Below are 24414 nucleotides of genomic sequence, written 5' to 3'. Positions count from 1 at the left end.
TGTAAATATCACTAAATTGACTTAGTCAATTTGATATTTCTAATTGATAATTAAATCAATTGTTTGATTCTATTAATAATCGTCCTAATCCAATGTACCTATGTACATCTGATCTTATCTACTTAGTTATTAAATTCGATAAGGCATCACACCCCGAATGTGTAAGTAGATCATCTCGTAAATTACCAGATCAGTGAAAATTTAATGCACTGACTCAATCTTAGGACTCGTTCTTTTGAACATATAATTACAATTATAATCCATTGTGGTTTATAATTGTAACTACTTATATGTGAGGGATTTTATATATGTTTGTATTATTCCAATAATCATGTAATAAAACAAGCAAGAAACACAATTGTCAAACTAAATAATTTATACTTCTTTTATTGGCAATATAAAATCGTGTCTGTCATGGTTTTATAAGAGCATAAAACCCAACAAACTCCCACTTTCCATTTTAAAACAAATAGGAGATGTTTCTTAAAACCATTCATTCTACATGCTTCACAATTATGCTCTATGCTTATATCTTTGTAAAGGGATATGAAAGATTGCCTTCCAATGCTATCTTCATCACCTTCACATCACGCTTTCGCCACACATCCCCGATAATGCGGTACTTTCTCTCTATATGCTTTGCTCTTTTGTGGCTTCGAGGTTTTTTTGAATTCGCTATTGCCTTATTATTGTCACTCCACAAAATGAGTGGTTTATCAATTTTTGGAATAGCACATAGAATCGTATAGAACTTCACCCCCAAGAGTAAACACCTTTTGCAAAAGTAGACTTCCTATTATCAACATCAGTCTAAAATTCGAATCTGTGTAGCCTAACAAGTTCAAAGATATATAGTCTCTAGTCCGTCTACGATACCGACCGCTATCTATTGTTCATTTCCAAGGTTTCACTGGCACTTGCTCACCACTCCCACTTCATAGTAGATCTTTGGTCACAACACACAACATAGCACGCATTAGACTTCTAATTGTAAATGCATAAGGAATTTGTTTCATCTTTTCTTTCTCTTGATGAGTCTGTGGAAACTGCTGCTTAGAAAATATATTCCATGTCAAGATGCTAAACATCATTTCTCAGAATTTGTTACACAGTAATGCCCAAGCACCTCACCCATTGCCTATTTAAAGACCAACAGATCATTGTTACTTGTGTCCCAAACCAACTTATGGGTTTCACTTCTGAGAAACCCTCCCACTACGACGAGGAGTCGTAACTTTCTGACATGGATTAGTGATTCTAAATATACCTTGTTTTCATCAATTTGCTATGGTGAGGATGGAACAATAGTTTATCGTTTATCATCTAATACTATTTTGCTACGAGGCTTGAAATTCATTATGTAGTCGTTATCCAAAAAAGTAGAATTTGTAGAGCCAAACACTTTCTTGTCTACTGGAATATAAAATAGACCACCCTAAGTACCTTTAGGATAGCCAACAAACATGCAAACCTTAGTTAGTTATTCTAGCTTTCCTACCTTTTCCATCAGGAAACCCCAAATTCCATAATGACATAAACCAAGTTCACGACCATTCCATAATTCTAGAGGTGTCTTGGAGACAGCTTTGATACGACACAACATTTAAAAAATGTTACATACGGTCTAGGTAGTATGTATCCAGAAAAGATATGGGTAAGAAGTCGTTAAAGTTGAATAGCTTATCATAGAACACACATTTTCATAAACGCGCGATTCACGCAGCTCAGTAACACCATACTGTTGTGGAGTCCCTGGGCAGTTGCTTTAGACAATTCTCCAAGTTCAATTAAATGATCTTGGTTCTAATTATCCAAATATCCTCCACCCCAATCAGATCGCAAGATCTTTAACGCTTTGGTTTTAAAGCCATAGCAATGAAGTCATTGAACATCTTAGCAAATTCTCAGAATCCTATGCTTTAGGTACTTACATGAGTGTCTAGAGAAATCTTCAATGAAGGTGACAGAATACTCATAACCACCCATCGCTTGAATATTCATTTGTCCTCAGACATCTTAATAGAGTAGCCCTAGTGGTTCTTTGGCCCCTTCTCCTTTCACAAAGAATGTATGTTTTGTCATTTTGCCCTTGAGACTGGATTCACTAACAGGTAGGTCACCCTAGGAGAGTTCCCTCAAAGCCCAACCTTTTTTAGTCTTTGAATCCTATTATAAAAAATATGCCTAAAGAAAAGATGCCAAAGGTACGTCATTTCTAACATTATTGACATTTTGTCATTTAATGGTCATAGGTTTAACTATCTTAAACAGCTCATTATTTAGTACATAGGGTTTGTTTGGTTGCAATAGGTATAGCCCGTTTTCCATACATCCACCCCACAATTCACATCCATTTAAAGAAATATGATTTTATTACTTGTGAAAGTAACTACAAATTGTTGTTGATGTAATAAGGAAAAATGATATAAAAATTTCCACTAAAAATCGGAATAAAATAAACATTCTCTTAAAACAATATATTTATTTCCAAAATTCATTCAAGCTTATCATTTTGCCTTGTCTGATACGAACAACCTTTGTCAGATTCAAAGCTTTAGCTTTTATCCTTCACGACTTTCCCAATGCTAAAAAGTTGTAAAAAAGTACATGGATGTTTAGTAGATCCTGATTCAACGATCTAAAACCGAAGAATCATCCTCTAAAATCACATATATCCAAGACAAATATTTCATTATCTCGGGTTCCATATGCCTTGAGTATCGGGAAATCTTGTCCCAATTCCCAGTCTCCTTGTAGTTGGAAGCACTCCCTTTTAGTGTACTTGTAATCGGGCCTTGCTCCAAGATGCTTTGCAGAATTTGGTGCCTTGCCAGTGGTCTTGTTCTTTTTGTTTGAATTTCTTCCTCATTTTCTTTTCGAAGAAGAAGCTTAAGGCAGCTTCTCCTTAAAGGATTTGGTGATCATTGCATAGGAAAAATAAGAATATCTTGATTATCACGAACTCGATGTTGTCCATAATCAACACTATGTTGATGTTGGACAAACATTTCATGAGTTTCCGACCATAGAGTAACTTTTTAGAGATAAGAGAGAGTATGGGGTGAGAAGCCTAGTGCTACAATTATTAACTAAGTAGAAATTAATGCATTGCTTAAAAAAAAAGTATTCATCAAATTTTTAGAAATAGCATAACATACAAAATGTTTTGAGATAAGAAAAATACTAAAACACTTATCTTCTATTTCTCAGGTACTTTAACTAGCCATGAACCTATGTGTCCCGATAGACGAGAGTCACAAATATTCACTTAGTGGCCGTTTGGTATGCAGGAATCTGGAGACGGGAATGAGAATCTGAATATTTTCTCATGTTTGGTATTGAGTTTGAATTTTTTTTAACACAGGAAAATGTATTCCAGGGGTTTTAACTTTTCCTGACTTTGGGTTCAAGTGAAACCCATCTGATGGGTGGTTTCAAATACCCAGGAATGTGAAACACTTCAAAATTATTATTTTAAAAAAAATCTTAAACCAATAATTTATTTAGTTAATGCCTTATTTTGTTTTTGAAGCTTATAATATAAAAACAAATATACATATATATCAAACTATAAAATGATAAATAATGTTTGTTTATTTAAATAAATTAATATGTAAAACCTTTATATCATTACTTTAGTTTAAAATAAAAAAATAAAATATAATTAAAAATAAAATGATGATATTTTTTGTATTTTTAAAAATTATACTAGAGTCTAGTATTAAATAACTGTATTTTTTAATTCTGTTAAAAAAATATTTTATAAGTAAAATTGTTTATAAATATAGGGTATCGAATGAGTATTTATCCTATAAATTATAATCTAAGGGACGATTTGGTAATTTTTAAAATGTCATTTTCTATTTATATTAATTATTATTTTGATAAAATATACCATTATATTAGTTTTATGAAAATATGAAAATTTGACAGATTCCTATGCACAACCAAACACAGAAATTGACATTCCCATGAATCATAGATTAGATTCCATTGCACAACTAAACACACTGATGCAAGTTTCCAGACTATCAGATTAACATCTTCAACTTTCCCAGTAATATGAAAACTATGAACTCCTGATACCCAACGACCCCTTAGTTAAATAGGAAAAACTCTTAATTAATAAAACGTCCTAGACTTTTATTAATTACCTATCCATCCGATCAAAGTAACGAAAACCCATGTGTCCCAGTAGGCGAGAGTCACAAATATTTCTTACTTTATGAGTTTGACCCACGATTTTGATTATTATAGACTTAATTCCTATAGTCACTGTAGGGATGAGTTTATAGAAGATCTATCTATAACCATCTATCCTAAGAAATTTAACCATGTTAAGAAGTCCAATGAACACCTTCCGTAGGGAGACGAAATCAAAGCGCCATGAGGCCCCACTGGACTTCAACCTTGTTAAATCAATGGTGGAGATCGAATTCAATTTTAAAACTCATTATTTTATTTTTTTCGGTATAGTATTTTTTTTTTTTTTTAAATTATCAACTTAGGTTTACCAAATTATTAAAATAATTAATAAACCAACTTAGGTTTGCCAAATTATTAAAATAATCAATAAACCAACTTAGGTTTGCCAAATTATTAAAATAATAAATATACATTGATTTATAATTTTCCCATTAATTCTAAAATTACCAATTAAAAATTAATAACAAAAATAGAATTAATTTGTTTCTAATCAATTATTAGGTCCAACTATAAAGATTAACATAATACAATGAAATCCAACTTAGGTAAATGAGCCTTAACAATTCGAGCTTGCATGGAGGAGAGCTGCGTTCAGTATGTCGTACCCACTACTAATGCTCCCTAACTTCCACACAAAGCCCAAAATGACATGAATTTGAACATTCATTTTATTAATTTTTATTCAATTGATTAGACCCAATATAATAATGCAAATAAAATAGGCATTCACAAGTGAAACTACCCACAAGAGAAAAGTTTAAACTTTTCATGTTCAATTGGGCCCAAATAAAACCTAACATTTTATGAAAGTTTTATTTGAGTTTTCTCACATTTTTCAAACAAAATTGAGCCATCATTATACATATATTTAAAGCCCAAATGCAAAAAATAACTTAATAATGATGCATGACATGTTAACAGTTGGATAGGCCTAGCATATCAATTTATATAGCATGTTACTCATTTATGACATTTATTTCCAAAATAAAAAATTTTGCAAAAAAAAAAAAAACTTAAATATGTTAGGAAAAATAATATTGCCTCAATGGAAATGGTAAGATAATGTTACAACTCTATGCAAAATATTACAATGGACAAGATTGATTAAATAAAGTGTTACAACTCTATAACTGAAAATACAAATAAAACAAAGGAAATGAAGAAGATGATGAAGAAGAAGAGAATAGTAAAATACAACTCAAAACAAAAGTTACAAATAAAGTAAAGTGTTTGGACCAAATGAAGAGATTACAACTCTTAAGCAAAATATACAAGTAAATAAAACAAGAGAATAAGAAGAAGAACAATAGAATAAAAGGAAGAACATAAACCACAAACAAGCTCTCACTTACACAACCTAAGTGAAGAGGATTGGGGATCGCCAACTTGAACAAGGTTTAAAACCTTTGTCCAAAAGCTTATTTCCCCCTAACTCAAGCACTAAGGGATCTCTCTCAGATTTTTGGAAATGCTTTATGGAATTATCAAGCCTCAAGGTGTTTCTAGCCAAGTGCTTTAGTGGATAGAAATGGTGTGTCTTACAAGTGAGCATTAGACTCTTATTTATAGAGTTTAGAGACACCCTTTGAATTTCAAATTCCACCAACCCCATGGCTGTTACCAATGATTAATTGGGTGTTTTATGGAATTAAAATAGAGACTTGGGAGTTACTTGGCTGTTGGAATCATTCAAAATTGGATAAAAACCGAAATTATATGAAGCTGTCAGCCATTAGGGCCACGGCGCTTGTTCCAGGCGCCGCGGCCCTCAGTCAATTTCAGCAACACATTTTTTCAGTTTTTTCCAAAACTTTCCAATTTATTCCCACTTAATTTTGTAACTTCCATACACAATATGAGAGTTAAAATCACATCTCTATCAGCCATTTCTCATATGGCTTTAAGAAATTCATCTCAATATTGTGTAACAACAAATCTACACAATAATGGGTGATATTTAGGAGTTACAAATTTGTGATGAATTTGTAACACCAAATATGTTACATGTTTGGATATTTCACATATATCCAAATAATGTAACTCTCTATTATATGTTACAATATGTGACACTTTATGTCACATTTATTTAATCTAAAACATTATATTATAAAATAATATAATATTACATTATATTATAAAATAATATAACAAAATAACCAACAATAATTAGGCATTTATCAATTTAAAAAGAATGAATTAAATATAAGAATTTATTAGAAAAAAATTAATTAATTAATTAAATTTAAACTTGATCTCTAAGTTAGAAAAAATCCCATAAAATAAGGAAACTAAAAAAATAATTAATTTATTAACCATAAATAATTCGAAATTTTAATCTAGATCTAGACCGTAGGCTTTGAGGCCAATTATAGGATCTTAGAATTTAAATCTAGATGCACGCTCACTATTATTTTTCCAAAAACATAATAGAAACATTGAATATCATGGAACACATATGAACATCAGAAATATAAATTATAAACAAACACAAGGATATAGAAACTTACAAATACGTTGCGGAACAAAAACTCATTCCTTTAGATTCTCTAATCTTTGATTCCTGGTGGTAGCAAAGTATTGTCTAGAATCTAATCTGCTTAGATTGTGCAAAAGTCTTCTAAGCCTATCTCTAAATCAAGTCTAACAAGGAGTGGAAAATTTCTCAACTCATGAGTTAGAATTAGAGAGGAAAGAACAAGAGAATGAGCGACCAAGAAGGGAATTAGACTGTCTAGGTTTTCGCTTACCCAAATGAATAAATTTAGACTAACTTTTGAAAACCCTAGATATCACATTCCTTATATAGGCATCTTAATGAGCTTTATTTAAATTTAAAGTAATTAAAATAATAAACAAAAAATCAAAGCATTGGGCTCCCACCAATAGACTTGGGCCCAATCTCTTCGTTTTGAATTTATATCCCAATTGGGCATAAATTCAAAATATTTTTTATTTATTTATCTTTCAATTATTTAATTAAATAAATAATTAAATCCTTATTCAAATTAACTAATTATAATTTGAAACTTGATTTAAAGTTATTTATTTATATTGACACCAATTTATCAATATTAATAATTTTTTCCAAAGATTATCTTTTATTCCCAAATTCTTATTACATGTAAAATATAACTAAATTGACATAGGCAATTTGACATTTCTACTGAATTGTTTGAGACTGTTAAACATGATTTTATAAGAGACGACATGGGGACCATGGATCCATGAACCCAAGCGACAATAAGTTCCCATGAGTTTATCTATTGCAATAAATTATTACAACTTATTAATACCCTGTGACTCCACTAGACTCAGAATCAAACTCTTGAGTTCACAAAATGTATTTTACCAAACCACAAATACGTTATCAATTGTTATAACTGTTATAGTTAGTCAATCGTCTATCGATGACTTACTAACGAGTCGAGTGCAAATTACCATTTTAACCATCATTTGTATTTTATCTTTAACTCCCACTAAGTCCCTTGTAAATGATAGATCTGTGAATTTAATCACAAATATATGAGCGCTCAATTATTTACCTTTTTAGACTAAGCTATTAAGGAAGTCATCTTTTCACCTCTCACACAGAAGTATAACCATATCTATGAATAATACACCCACTCAATTACACTACTAAATCTCCAAGATGTAAGTATGGGCTGGACCGTACGATAAGTTGGTAACGAACAAGCCAAAAGATTTAAATATTATAATTATTAGAATATTATCACTCAGAATTAAGATCAACTTCACATATGGTCAACGTTGTGACATTGATTAGATTCTATAACAACGATACTTATTTATCTATCAATAATTAGTATCGGTCCTAGTCAATGCCTTCGATAAGACATCACACCCCGAATGTGTAAGTAGATTATATCGTAGATTACCAGATCAGTGAAAATCCAATGCACTGACTTAATCTTAGGACTCATTCTTTTGAACATATAATTACAATTATAATCTACTGTGACCTAGTCACTATAATTGTAACTATTTATATGTTCGGGATTTTATAAATGTTTGTATTATTACAATAATCATGTAATAAAATAGACAAGCAACACAATTGTGAAACTAAATAATTTCTACTTCTTTTATCAACAATATAAAATTGCATTACATGTCCGTCATGGTTTTATAAGGGCATAAAACCCAACAAGAGCATTTTGAAATAGAGAGAGTGGATAGTGATTAGTTCACCAAAATCTCATATGAACCCCTGTAGGAATCATCATTAGTGTTAACCAATGATATTAGAGCATTTTAAAATAAGTTTTGGTGCCAAAACACACAACTATACGATCTCGTATGGATGGCCCACGTGATGCATCGCCTGCATGCAAGCGACTCATCACCCTTAGGTAGGCGATACATCGCCTGTCAGAACATTTGTAAGGCGAACAATGTATCGCCTCTCCATAGGCGATGCAATACCACCGCCTCTGTTTTGTCACCCCGTAAATCGACCCAAAACCTCTCCAAATGCCTCCAAACTTTTTGGGTACTCTTCATACTCAGAAGAATTACTTTGGACCCAAAAATGTAATTTTTAAATGCCTACAACAAAATTCAACACGCTCATGTTGAGTATAGTGAAATCATAATGGTTTTTGCACCTCTTTGTGCATAACCAATTTTCACTATGTATTTAACCAATCCTAACATTCCTCCACTTGGTTAAATACATTATCTTTCTCTAGCCCGAACAATATTAGTGCATAAAATAAAGTTCCTTTTGGTTTAAACTTTATCTTTGTGAAAATACTACAAAGCTTTATTGAAATACTTAGTAGTCTTATAAGATTGAACTAAGCATTCCTAGTGATAAAACTGTTAGTATCTTACGCACCCCTACCTGATTACTCATGTATTCCCTCTTTGCGCACTCATCACTTTTTATGGCCTTGTGCTTATCCATTTATGAACCATCTAGAGAAAAAAAAAACTCCTACTCTTTTGAGAGGCGACACCACCTTTAGGTTCACATAGGTGAAATTCTTACAATATCTTTGCTACCTTTGAGATGCTTGTTGCACTCAACTAAATTGCATTAAAAGCCTAGGGCTTAACCCTCATGTCTGAGAGCAACCAATATTAACTATTCTAAATGGGACTCTAATTCGTTAATGTTGTCAACTGTTACCTTATAAACAACTTGTTCTTACCCTTTGAACTATACGCTTGATGTAAACATGCTTTGATTTGGGTTTCCATCATTGGGGAATCTATTTGTCAAGGAGTTTTAATCCAATTTCTACATTTGTAGAACTAACCTCTTCCTAGAGGTAATTTTTAAACCTCTTCCTAGTTTCAATCCAAGTTTAAACCTCTTCCTAGAGGTTTGGTAAATGGATCCACTAAGTTCTCATGTGATTTGACATACGATATTGATATGACTCCCTCATCTATCCATTGTCTCATGCAATCATGTCTTAGACTTATATGTCTTGACTTCCCATTGTATATCTTACTATAAGCTCTAATTAATGTGGCTTGATTTTACAATGTATCAAGATCATCAATACATCAACCGCGGTTAAATGTATCTCCATCATGAGATCTCTAAGCCATTCAGATTCCATGGTTGAGTGACATATACATGTTTGTTTCTTAGATCCCCAAAAAACTGCACCCCCACCAAGGATGAACACCTAAACAATTACTGATAGATTATCTTCTACATTGGATATCCAACTAGCGTCAGAATGCCCTTCAAGTATCTTTGGAAACTTTGAATATTATCCAAAAACTTCCTATTGCACTTGTGTATTCTTATTGAGCCACCGCTCTCACTACATTCTCTTCAATCTTTTGGCTTGAATCAAAGGGCATGTTTGCCTCATTGATATTAAGATGACCAAATTTGTCAAGCATCTTCTAAACATAGTGAGCTTGACTTAAGGCATATCCATTCACATTTCTTCTTAATTTGATACCTATAATGGTATCAACCTCTATGAGGTTTCTCATCTTAAAATTAGAAAATAGAAACCTGTAATGCCCTGGATAACCAAGACCATTACACTGTGTGAATATAATTATGCAAGACTAGCTAATTAAGGCATTTAATTGAAAATGTGACCCTAAAGTCATAATCGAGCTAGGGTTAAAAGATTTTGGTCATAAACGAATAATTTTTCATTTAAATAAACGTTCCGTACGTGGGATCCCAAAAACATGGTTTAAAGAACAAATTTATAACTTTCAAAAGTTAAATACAAGCAAAGGCCATTCTAATGGCAAAATACACATTCTAGGTTTTCCTATCCCTGTACTATCCCTCGGTTGGCAGACGAGCAGCTAACTATGTACATCCTGCCCGCAGAGCTCTCCAACTCAGGGTTGGTCAACCTTACCCTTGCCTTTACTTGCACCACGTAGCACCCGTTAGCCAAGGCTCAGCAAGAAAACCAAATAGCATAGCATAAACAATATAGACAAGCAAAGGATCCATAAGGCAGTTAACCAGTTATTAACCAGTTATTCAACATGTTATGAGAGAGACATAATCAATGATGGAAATCAACGAATCACAAGCCATAAACATCAGATTAAAAATAGTAAGCATATCATAATCATCATAAAATACTCAGGGTACCCACTGACTCTGGCTCGCTTATGCCAATCTCAGTGATTATTTAGTTGACCTCAGCTCTCAGTGGCTGAGCCGCGTCCTATGTGTAAATATCAGTCCCGACACTCTTAGGCCGTTTATTTCATGCTCACATGGCATATCATAATCATACAACATTTGTATTCAAATATAGGGAACCCTAGTCCCAACACAGCCAGACGAAAGGGTGCAGTTTTCTTACCTTTAATTCCGAGCGGAGAAAGTGAAATGGTTCCGAGCACGATCCTTAGCCCCGAGCCTTGGCGATAAACCTAGTCACAAGGGCCAATGGGTATCCATCAACTTCCAATCAAAATAGAATACCTAAGAGACAGAAACTAGCCTTCGGGACCTCACTTTCTACTAAACCGAGTAGTAGAAATTGTCCCGAGCGCCTAGGTTTTGAACCCCCAGGCTCCCACCCGAGTCGGGTATAAATCCCCGCCGTGAATATTTCGCCAATCCGCTCTCTAGGACCGTCTTGAGTCATGTTCTACAAATATATCCACATAATAATGTGGTCTCAACAATTTATTACCTATAATCACATTTATGCCCTTAATGGGCCAAAATTACAAATGTTCCCTTACAAACTAAACAAGGCCCACATGCATATTTAATACTCATAAACATGCATTTCACATATCCACATAATCATATAATCATGCATTTGATCATAAAATCACACAAACCAATTATGCTCTCCTGACACGCTAATCAAGGTCTTTAAGCCTTATTAGTGATTTTGGGTTGTTACAAAACCTCTTTGTTTCTAATATATCTTCCATGTCATTACTTAATATCAACATATGATCGGCATATAGACACACTATAATGACATAGTCATTACAAGTCTTAGAATATAAGCACTTGTTTGCACTATAATGTCTAAACCAATCTGAGACAATGGCTTCATCAAACTTCTCTTGCCATTGTTTCAACGATTATTTTAAACCATATAATGATTTAACAAGTCTACACACCTTATGTTCATTTCCTCTTAGAACGAACCCTTCTGGTTGTTCCATGCAAACTTTCTCATTGAGATTACCATTTAGAAATGTCGTTTTGACATCCATTTGATGAACATATAAGTATTGGTGATAAAGAAAAACATTCTTATTGAAGTTGTCCCTGCCACTAGTGCATAGATATCAACATAGTCTATGCATTATTTTTGTCTAAATCTTTTAGCCACCAACCTTGCTTTAAGGGTTTGAATGATCTTATTGGTGTAATATTTTCTTGTAAATACCCACTTAGACCCTACTAGTTTTGATCCTTTTGGTAGATCAACAATTTTCCAAGTGTGGTTAGATATAATTGAATCCATCTCATAATTTATTGCCTCCTTCAAAAAAACAAAAATGGAGTCTCTTGAAGACAGCTTCTTGGAAGGTTTTGGGATCATCCTCTATCTGAGGTACCATTGGATACTTCCAAGAGTCTCCTTCATGATTACATTCTACCAAGTAAAGTGTTTCCACTTGTGAGCACTTGTTTTGTGATCCTACCTCTTGAAGCCTTCGACTTCTTCTAGTCAATAATGGTTGTTCTACAACCATTGAAGGTATCTCCTCTTGAGTTTCTTCCAATAAGATAGGTTCTTGAGGTTTCTTGTCACTATACAACAAGTTCTCAAAGAACTCAACTTCTTTTGATTCAATTATGACATTATACTCCAAGTCTAATAGTTTATAGGCTTTACTATTTCAAGCATAGTCTACAAATATACACCTTATTGCCCTAGGACCCAAATTGGTCATTTTAGGTTTTGTGCTCTTAGGACCCGAGCTCCTCTTCTTATCATCCCTGAGCTCCCCCTCCTCAAGAAGCCTTGCCAGCCAATGAAGATGTTGAGGAGGAAGAAGACGTTGCACCGCTGGTGCAAAAAGATGAGCTCCTGAAGATAATCAGGGGCCCGATTCCGAGCGAGCTACATCCGGGGCAGAAGCCGACCCCTCCAACCAAGGTAACCCATATAGAAAGTTAGATCGGGCTGCTGCAAGTTTTAGGAAAATTTGCTTCAACCCTAACCAGCCGTTAGTCGTCATCCGACTGACCCGAACCTAAACATAACACTCATTCAGTGTGTGGACCATTTGGTGGTACGCTATGACCATTGCTACCCCAAAGGTACCATTGTGGTTGATAACACTCTCAATTTTAGGTCCACCATTTTTGAAGAGCGTGGGACAAACCGTAGGACCTGGCCTTCCTTGCGTCAGGGTGCATATGCCACTGGTTTTAGGCAGAATGTAGATGAGTCCAGCCCCAAAGGACCTGAACCCCCTAGGACCCAGGAGGTCATAATTTTAGATTTTCCCCCACCTTCGTTAATCCAAGAGTTAGAGGTTATGCCAAGCCCAGTCCATAACCCCGAGCTGATCGTAGTATATTCCTCCCCTAGCTCGAAGGATAGGGTTCTTGCTCATTTTCTTGTATTTTCATTACTTCGAATAATTATCTCTTAAATCTGAACCTTCTGCTCGTTCTTTTTCAGGTGAAGAGATGGAGCTGCTAGATGCCTCGGGTTTGAGGGGTGCTTTTAAGGCGGGCGGGACCGGAGCTGGTTTTGTGGTGAAGAGGGCCAGACTAACAAAGAAACAAACTCCCAAGACTGGGGCTACCACTGAGTATCCAGCTAAAGACAAAGGTGCCAGCTCCACCTGGGAGCAGCCACAAAAGAACCTCTCCCCAGCTCCGATAACAACAGTCATGGTTCACCAAGCTCCACCTCTTCTTCCTCGGTATGTACCTCCTTAAAATTCCTCAAGTGATCCAAGGCGAGGCTCCCACCGTCTAGATCCCAGTCAAGCCACTCGACTTGGCCAAGATCCCTGAGGCATTTCAGGGTATTGTTTATGAGATGGTGAGCCATATGGTTGTCCATGCCTACAGAGCCAATGCCAAAGACTTGAGGGCTATAGAGGAGCGTACTCTTGAGGATGTCATCGAATTTTCTATGGGGATGAACCTCATCGTGAGTCCTTCTGACTCTTCTAACTTTTCTTTTTCTTTTTCCTTAGTTTTTTTTAACTATTCTTGACTTTCCTTATCCTTTTGCAGTATGTCCTGGCTCAATTCTGAGGAATTTCTCAAGTGAAAGCTAGGGAGGAGGAGCTCTGCACCGCCTTAAGTGCCGTTCAAGAGGGCGAACAAATCGCCAAAGTCGCCCTAGTTTTCTTCCAGGAGAGCGAGCGGTCTGTAAAGTCCGCCTTGTCTGCCTCTTAGGAACGTGAGCGGATTTCCAAGGATCAGGTTGTGTAGGTGAGCCGTCGCGTGGACCAGATGCAAGTCAAAAATGAAGGAATAAAAAAGAAGCTTGACAAGGTCAAGGCCAAGGCCAAAGAGGAAGCTGCGGAGTCATCAACTCAAATGGAGGAGATGCTTTACCATTGCTGGGCTTTCAACTAGGATTGGAACTTCTTCTTTATGCAACCTGAGCTGTGGGAACCATATCTTGCCAGATTCAAGATTCGGTTCTCCCAAGAACCCTCGGACACCGCTGAAGCTTTTTAAGCTGTTGAGGGAGATGGCAAGGAGGTGACCTCTCTTGAGCGAGTCAACGAACCCCAGTGATTTATCATTTTTGTTTTATCTTTATGCTTCTGAGATTAAGTCCTTTGGGACCAAAACAATTGCATTCGGGCTCAGGTCGAGGCTTTTTCTCCTCGAGATGAAAATATATTTTTGAATATATCTTACTTGTGATCTATTTGTGTTCCCCTCAATCTATTGTTTTCTCATGCTTGTGAATCCTTAGATTCTTGTACATTCAAAATCTTAGGGGTTAACTTTCTTGAAAATATATTTTTGAATATATCTTAGTTGTATCGAAGATTTTGCTTGCTTAATTGCGTCATACCTGTTAAAAATCAGGCCGTGGACCTGGTCACATCTAGGGTTGTTTTTTATTTTTTGTTTTTAATAAGCTTAATAGCATTGTACCTGTTAGGAATCAGGCCTCAGACCTGGTCATATCCAGGGATTTTAGTAGGCTTAATAGCTTTGTACATGTTAGGAATTAGGCCTCGAACCTGGTTATATGCATGGGTTTTATTTTTAGAGATTTATCAAACTCAGTCATGTTCAGAATTTTGAAAATTTGAGCTTTAAAAAGCCATTAATTAATCAAATTTTCCAAATTCTAAGTTTTAATCTTTATCTGAATACACTGAACTCTCTTAAAAGCTCTCTTCCGTTATGTGCCCCCCAAGCAACCAGAACGTATAAATGTTATTGGTTGCTTTTACAAAGTGAGCTCGTGAAAACAAAACGATAAAATTGATTACTTAACAATCCAACTGTTATTAAACTAAAATGGATTTTATAAATAAGCGTTACATAAACGGTAATTCTGAAAACATTAAAGACAACAAAACTATTGATAATACTTTTTTAAGTGCAGAGCAATCTAGGTCCGTGGGACTATTTCCCCACTTAGCTGGGCTAGCTTGAAAGTTCCTTTGCGCAGGAATCCCATGATCTGATATGGTCCTTACCAGTTCGGCCCTAACACACCATCCTTGGGATCTTTACTTGCTAAAAAGACCCTTCAGAGAACCAGATCGCCCAATCCGAGTCTGCGTCCTTTCACCTTCGAATTGAAATAACAAGTGATTTTCTGTCAGTAATGGGCGAGTTGTAATTGGGATGCCTCTCATTTTTCTTTGATTAGATTGAGGGATGCACTAAGTAGCTCATGGTTATGATCTTGATCAACGATTTTTTTTGTGGGTCATCACCATCGCCTTAATTGGGAGCATATCCTTACTTCCAAAGGTAAGGGAAGAAGGGGTATGTCCTGTGGAGGTTCGATGTGAGATACGGTAGGCCCAGAGTACTTGTGGGAGCTGCTCGGGCCATAATCCATTGCCTTCATCTAATCATTTCTTAAAGCTCTCCTTCACGGTCTTGTTTAAAACATCCACCTGCTCATTGGCCTGTGGGTATGCTACCGACGAGAAACTCTTGGTATACCATATTTTTCACAAAAGTTTGTGAAGAGATTGCTATCAAACTGAGTTCCGTTCTCTAACACAATCTTTTTTGGGAGTCCAAATCGACATATGATATTATTCACAACAAAGTCTAGGACTCTCTTCGAGGTGATGGTTGCCAAAGGTTCAACCTCTATCCACTTCATGAAATAATCTATGGCGACTACCGCATAACAAACTACTCCTTTTCCTGTTGGCAATGAATCAATTAAGTCAATTCCCCACGCTACAAACGACCAAGGGGATGAGATCATGGTTAGCTCGTTGGAAGCATCTCGGGCCACTATGGCGAAGCGTTGGCATTTGTCACACTTTTGCACATGTGAGATTGAGTCCTTTGTCAGCGTGGGCAAAAAATATCCTCGTCTTAGTTCCTTTAGAGCTAGGTTTTGCCCCCCAGCATGGTCTCTACAGAAGCCTTTGTGTATTTCTTGCAAAATAGTCCACGCTTCCTCGAGTAAAACACATCGTAGGAGGGGCAACGAATGCCCTTGTTGATATAGGATCCCCTCAACCATAACATACAATGGAGCTTGATACAACAACTTTCTCGCATCCTTTCGATCGTCAGGTAGCTTTTCGGTTGTGAGGTACTCCATTATGGGGGTCATCCAGGTCATTTTTATGTCAATCATTCTGACCTCAGCCATTTATGCTATTATACTCAGGCATTCCAAGAACTCCACCAGAACTACATTCAATGTATCTGCCTCTTTGGTGGTAGCAAGTCAAGCCAGAGCATCCGCGTTGGAATTCTGCTCATGGGGTACTTGCTCAACGGAGCTAAACTCGAACTCAGACAACTTGCCCTTTACCTTAGCTAAGTAGGCTGCCATATTGATACCTCGAGCTTGGTATTCCCACAATATCTAATGGACTACAAGTTGAGAATCACTATAACATTTGATGCCTTTTTCCTTTAGCTCTTTAGCTACCCTTAGCCCTGCCAATAAGGCCTCATATTCGGCTTCGTTGTTGGATGCTTCAAATCTGAAATTGAGAGCTATATGGAATTGATGCCCTTCAGGTGAGATTAAGATTATCCTAGCTCCAGATATATTTTCATTAGATGATACATCAACAAAGATTTTCCATAATCCTTACATCGATTCCCTTATCAGCTCATCCTGAAAATTTGTGCACTCGGCCACAAAATCAGCAAAGGCCTTGCTCTTGATTGCTATCCGTGGCATATATAATATCTTGAACTGGCTGAGTTCAATGGCCCATTTTAATAGACGTCCCAACGTTTCAGGTTTTTGCAAAACCTGACTTAAAGGTTGGTCGGTTAAGACATGAATAAAATGGGACTGGAAGTATGGTCTGAGCTTCCTTGAAGCCAAAATGAGATAGAACGCAAGCTTTTCTATCAATAGGCATTGTGATTAAGCTCTGAGAAGTCTCTTACTTACATAATATATGGGTTTCTACACCTGATTTTCTTCTCAAACTAACACAGCACTGACTGCATTTTCTATCACGGCCAGATATAGAAATAAACATTCTCCGGACATCGGTTTTGATAGTGTGGGGGGTTTAGCTAGATGCGTTTTCAGGTCACGAAATTCCTGTTCACATTCTTTGGTCCATTCAAGCTTCTTGTTTCCTCTGAGCAAGTTGTAAAATGGTAGACACTTGTCAGTGGATTTTGAAACGAAGTGGTTTAAGGTCGCCACCTTTCCAATTAATTAGGCTTTGTACTTCTTTACACTAACGACTAGATTTTTTTCTAGATTCGCCTCTATCACCCTTATGTTGACTATAAACCCCAGAAAATTTCCCGACGAAACTTCGAAAGTGCACTTTTGGGGATTCAACTTCATGTCGTATTTCCTCAATATGCCAAAACATTCTTCTAGGTCTGATACATGGTTACTCATAGGCTTTTATTTCACAAGTATATCACCGACATACACCTCTATGTTTCTCCTAATCTGGTTAGTGAACATTTTGTTAACTAACTGTTGGTATGTAGCACCAACATTTTTTAGCCCGAATGACATAACTTTGTAGCAATATATGTTATGCTCAGTCATGAAGTTGGTATGCTCTTGGTCTGTAGGGTTCATCGCGATCTGGTTATATCCAGGATACTCCTCCATGAAAGACATGAGCTCGTGACCGGCTGTGGCATCTACAAACTGATCAATTCTTGATAGTGGGAAATAGTCCTTAGGACAAGCCTTGTTGAGATTGGAGAAATCAATACAAGTTGTAACGCCCCGGTTAGCCAGGACCATTACAATGTGTACTTTAAATAGTGCTTAACTCGTTAAGCAAGTCATTAGGCCATAACCGTGCATCTAAGTGTTATTAATGGACCAGGGTTAAAGTATTGATAAAAAGGAATGGATATATTTTATTTAAAATGTTAAACTGTACAAGGGATCCCATAAAAGTGTTTACAAAGTTGTTTACAATCCAAAATGGTCATTACAATTTAAAAGTTACAATCCACCGACCTAAGCGGCAAAAATAAGGTTAAACCTTAATTCCCCTGAAACACCTTGGTCGTGGTGGTCAAGCGGCCGCATATGTACACATTGCCACCTAAGCTCTCCACTCAAGGATGGGTAAGCTTTTCTTTCCCTTTGCTTGCACCACATAGCACTCGTGAGCCAAGGCTCAGCAAGAAAACTTATTACTACATGTACACAAGTATTAATAATAATAACGATCATGAAATCGTTCTGGGGATCGCAGCCCTAATCAAATGATGACTATTAAGTCATTTTGGGGTCCTACGCCCTGGATTAATGACTGTTAAGTTATTCTGGGGTCCTGCGCCCTGAATAGATGACTATTAAGTCAACTCGAGGTCCTGTGCTCTGAATAGATGACTATTAAGTCAACTTGGAATCCTGTGCCCTAAGCCATGTGACCATCAAGTCACCTAAGCATTTTAGCCTTGGCTCTTAGTAATTAGACATAGACTAGCCAAGCGCTTTAGTTTTCCTCGACCAATAGGTCGGACGGCATATTATGCTCTTGTTGATTAGATCTAATCATATCGACCAACGTTCAATACGTTATTGCCGCTCTTTACTCATAAGTCAATTCCATACGACCAACGCTCAATACTATTGTCGATCCTGATTGATAAGTTAGAGCTTCACGACCAACACTTAACCCCATTGTCGTTTCTGACTAATAAGTCAGTATGTTGCTCAGATACACAATGAAATCAAGCATTCATAATGCAACCGATATCCAAATATAAAGCAATCAACATGCTTCAACAATAATCATGTATGTCACATAATGGATGCATTTTTCTTACCTCAGACTTGAGCATAAAATAAATTAAGAACGACCATTGAGAACGATCCTAACCTTAGGCCCTTAGCAGTAACCTAATCATAACCAAATATGAAATCCCATAAATAAAATGAGTAATAAAAGATTCCTAGACCAAGTCCGAGCCCCCGGGACCTCGAATCCCACTAAAATAGGCTGTAGACTTGATCCCAAGCCTTAAGGTTTGAAAACCTTTGCTTAAAATCAAGTAAAACCAAGCCTGGCCAAAAACAGACAAGTGGGTCGCGATCTGCCCCCAATGGCAGCGACTCACCTCTCAGATAGACAAGCCCCCTGTCTGGGTGCTAGGGGTGGGCCACGAATTGCCCCTGAGGATCGCGGCGTGCCTGCTAGACAGAGCCTAGTGAAGGCTTTGGGGTTCACTCAAGTCGCGGCGCCCATGAACTCGGTCGTGACTTGACCCCGTTAACCTAGCTCCCCTGCATTTTCTTTAATTCAAACTCAGCCAAAAACACAACCCAACAATCCCAATATCAAAACCAAACCTCAACACAACATAATCACCCATCTAGCAATAAAACTCAAACTTCAAAACACCTAAAATACCATCAAATACTAAAATCCATAATCAAACCATCAAGCTTACAAACAACATTAAAAACATAGTAAAACTTCAAAGGTTAAGCTTAAAATCCTTACCTCAACACTGAGTTAATAACTTTAGTTGCTGCAATTAAATCCTAAACTCTCAAGCATCAAGTCCTCAAGCTTTTATTCTCCTAATTTGCCTTAAAATCCAACTAAGAAAGAGATAGTGAATGATCGAGAGAGAGAGAGAAGATAGCAACTCTGTTTTCTGCCTTAATTCTTTCTACATCATACCTCAGCTTAAGTATATCTAAAGCCTAAAATTACCAAAATGCCCCTAGGGCCATTCTACTTCCTCAACGCCACCCAAGGGAAAAGTTGTCATTTCCACCTACCATGTTAATCATAATTAACATCCTCCAATTTCCGTTACTCCCAATATCCTTAAATAAGTGCTAAATCATTTTTCATTACCCACTCAATCTCGGTAATGTACTAAGCGCCAAATTACCCCTAGGCTCACCTCAGTCCGGTAATTAACCCCGTTATGAAAAAACCACTAACTTGCTTCTTAGGATCGTCTCATGCCGAATAGCTCAAACATATTCACATAATAATGTGGTCTCACCCATATATCACATACATGCACATAGATATACAAATACAACCATATAATAATACAAAGCTCATAATCACATAATAAAGCATTAAATCAATTATGGCCCTCCTGGCCCCCTAATCCAGACACTAAGCCATAGTAGGGAATTTGGGACATTACACAAGCTCTCCACTTCCCTTTTGGCTTTGGGACCAGCACGGGGTTAGCAACCTAGATCGGGTATTTTTCTTCCCTGATGAATCCACATTTAAGTAGGCGAGCTACTTCTTCTTCTAATGCTTCATATCGTACTGTCCCCAAAATCCTTTGTTTTTGGGACTTTGCAAGGACATTCTTGTCCAAGTTCAAAGTATGCATTATTATACTCGGATTATTCCCACCATATTCTGATGCGACTAGGCAAAGACATCCAGGTTCTTCCTCAGGAATTCGACCAGCTCGTTCTTCCTTTCGGCTTCAAGATTTTTTCCAACTTTGACAACTCTTGAAGGTACTCCTAGGTCGACATTTATTTCCTCAAGCTCTTCTATTGATTTAAGCTCAGATCTGTCTTTGCCTACTCGTGGATCAATGTCATCCCATTGGGCGACCTCGTCATCTTCTTCTCGATGTTCTTCCGTCCAACGGGTAACTTCCATTACCCGGGACTCCTCACCTCCTTAACTTATGACCATTGCCTGCTGCCCGGGTTGTAATTTTCCCTTCATAGCAATGCTGTCGCATTCTTTGGTAGTCAACTAGTCTCCTTAAACTGTGCTTATCCCTGAGGTTGAGGGGAACTTTAGTGCTAGGTGTCGGATCGAGGTGATGACCTCAAAAGCCATCAGTGAGGGTCGTCCCAAAATCGCATTATATGCAGCCGGACAATCGATTACCATGAACTCAAGTATTTTAGAAATATTTTGTGCCTCTTCTCCCATCGTAACCACCAGTTCGATCTTCCCTACAGCTGCTGTTCCTTCACTTGAAAATCCGTATAGAGTCATTGAGGTTGCCTTTAAATAGGTTACGGATAATCCCATCTTTTCTAGGGTGGATCTGAAATGCACATTCATTGAGCTTCCATTGTCTACTAGTATCCTTCACACCCTTCGATTGGCGAGCTGAACGGTTACCACCAGCGGATCATTATGCAAGAATTGGACATGGCTAGCATTTTCTTCCATGAAAGTGATTGGTTGTTTTTCCAACTGCTGTTGTTTTGATAACTGCTGCTCCGGGCAAACTCCACACCATGTTATGAGTTTTAAACTCATTTATATACATCTTTTGGGTCCCATTGCTCGTGCCCGCCAAATGAGGTCCTCCGACAATAGTAGTTATATCTCCTCCAACTATCAGGGGAGGGTCGACCTGATTCATCTAAACTCCAAGCTGACCTGTTGGAGCTTCCAGAGCTGGATGAGAATTCTGCCCGGCAGGTTGATTGGGAACAACCTGATTTCGTGCATACTGGGCTAATGGTCTAGCCTTCCATAATTGAGGGATCTCGGTAATCATCGGTGTTATGACCAATGTCATTGTGGAATTGGTAAAACATTGAGGGATCTCTCTTCGCCCTCTGATGCCTTAAAGGTTTTGGATTCTTCCACAAGAGGCGATTATAATTTTCCAAGAAGATATGTTCCTGGGTATCCGTTAGGTTAGTGTAGGTGGCATAAATGGGCTTGAATTTCTCCACAGACTTGTTCTTATTCGTACCGTTCTGGACACCCTCACCATTCCCCTTCCTCTTACTTTTTTCCGCTTTGTTATTCTGGGTAACAGGTTGAGCCATAGCTCCAACATCTATCATTTCTCCAACATGTTGGATGGGGGCCTTGCTGGTTCCTGCGATAGTAGATTGCACCTCTTCTAGGTTTATCCACTCCTGAGCTCGAGCCAAGAACTCATCTACACTTTTAACTCCTTTTCGTTGGAGTTCCTGCCATAGGTCACCTCCCACCAGGATTCCTGTCCTCTTCGCCATGATATTGGAGCTATCATCAACGTCCTTAGCTTGTGCTGCAACATTGGAGAATCTGCTCAGATATGCTTTCATTGATTCACCAGGTTGCTGTTTTACATTGGCCAATGAATCAGCCTCTACATGAGCTGCCTGTTAAGCTCAGAATTCTCTCTTAAACTCAGAAGAAAACTTCTTCCATGAGCTTATCAAATGCTTCTTGCACTGTTCAAATCATTTTCTGGCAGGTTCGACTAGAGTCGCGGGGAATAGGATACATCTTAAAACAAGCCCGACCTTGTGGGCCATCGTCATTGTGTTTAACATCCCGAGGTGGTTGAATTGATCTGTGTTTCCATCAAATGTCAGCATGTTCTACATCCTAAAGCCAATAGGATACATAGCTGCTGCAATGTTTGGAGTGAAAGGTTCGAGCTCCTCATCTAAGTCACAATCTTCAATCCCTTTTCTAGATAAGAGCCTTTTCATTTTCTCCTCCATCAAGGCTAGTCACTCAAGGGTTAGGTCCTTGGTCTCTAGGTTAGCTGGGAGTTGTTTAACAACTCCCATCCAATTCTACTCGTTTGATGGGTTATTGTCCCTCCAAGCTCGAGCTTGGTTAGGTGGGACATTCCCATTGTCGCGTACTATAGATGGAGCTCCCTCATGTTGAGTATAACTCATATCCTCATTATGAGTATAACTCATATCCTCATTATGAGCTACATACCTTCTTTTCAAATTCAAATGATTGCACAGGTCGGGCTATGGATCATACCAAGGACTTTACACTGTGCTAAGGTGATTTATAAGGTCTTTCCCAGACCTGCCTCCATGCTAGCTCCCTGTCCAGTAACTTCCATTTGCAAAACTTACGGCTCACGACTGAGATTGAGGACCTAGATTCTTAGCACGTGCGATGGGGTGTAAGTATATACTGGCGGGAAGAATTTCTCCTACTATTCCCATGAGTTGGAGTATCTCGTTGTGGGAGCGGTGGTGTAGGATGTCTAACTAGTGATGGCTGAAGTCTTATTGGCGAGGCTATCCTCGTTCCATCAGGACAAACTAAATTAGTCAACCTCAACTCTACCCCCAATGTCCCGAGTTCTCCATGCCTGGGGTTCTGATTGTGGCATAGGAGGATTTGTTGGAGCATTTTGCCTCCGTGAACTTGTCCCAGCCCACCCTAGTGGGTTGTTGTGGGCATTCCTGGGAATCTATGAAGAAGGAACAGAGCTGGGGGTTACAGTTCTGACTGACCAACTGACATGTTGAAGATGACTCCTATGATGACTAGCTGGCTGAGCACTTCAGTGGTTTTGCTCTGAAGGTACAGAGCTCGGAGTGGCGGTCTTCACAGAATGACTAGGTTTGGACCAGTTGTTCCTGTGGAACTTATGATACTCACTTTGCCTCTTTTTGACATTAACGTCTGTTGTAAGAGGAGGTAACCGAGCCAGAACCTCCTCGATTTGTCTGTTTGCCCCTGCGAGATGGCTCCTTAATTGGGTATTCTCCATCTCGACGGTAGTTAAATATCTTGGATTAGTATTTGGTGGGAGTGATGCTGAACTCCCAGCGTTGTCTTGGCCCACCGATTACTTCCCAGGACGTTGTTGAACATCTGGGCCCCTTTCAGCGGGAACAACGGTATGATGGGCCTCCTGCCCACCAGGCTGCTCCATTTCATTGTCATGCATTGACCGAGTGAGCACCATGATGAATGTCGAATGAAACTTGTAAAGCACTAACTTCCTCTCAACGAAAGCACCAAACTGTTGACGCGATTTTTCACCAACAGTATATTAAGAAATCTAATAAGGATATTAATGCTTATTTGTAAACCAAACTGAAATAATAAGAACCCTTTCGCACACACAAAAATTTTACGTGGTTCAATGGTTAAAATCCACCTAGTCCATGAGACAGTATTATTGCTTTTCTCTCACAATTTATGCAGAGATTTAGTAATACAAAAAGGCAGTCCCCTTCCCTGTCCATTATCCCTGATATTTATAGGAGAATTTCCTGGACAAGTTTGGGTAACTGTGTGAATAAATATGGTATACATTTAATACATATTATTCCCATTTATATTGGGATATGATTTGATAACAGAATAGAATATACTCATGCTATCTCGGATAATAAATGATAAATATGCAATATA

Source organism: Humulus lupulus, chromosome 6 (assembly GCF_963169125.1).
Source record: "Humulus lupulus chromosome 6, drHumLupu1.1, whole genome shotgun sequence".
Taxonomy (NCBI): domain Eukaryota; kingdom Viridiplantae; phylum Streptophyta; class Magnoliopsida; order Rosales; family Cannabaceae; genus Humulus; species Humulus lupulus.
This window is presented reverse-complemented; position numbering follows the sequence as displayed.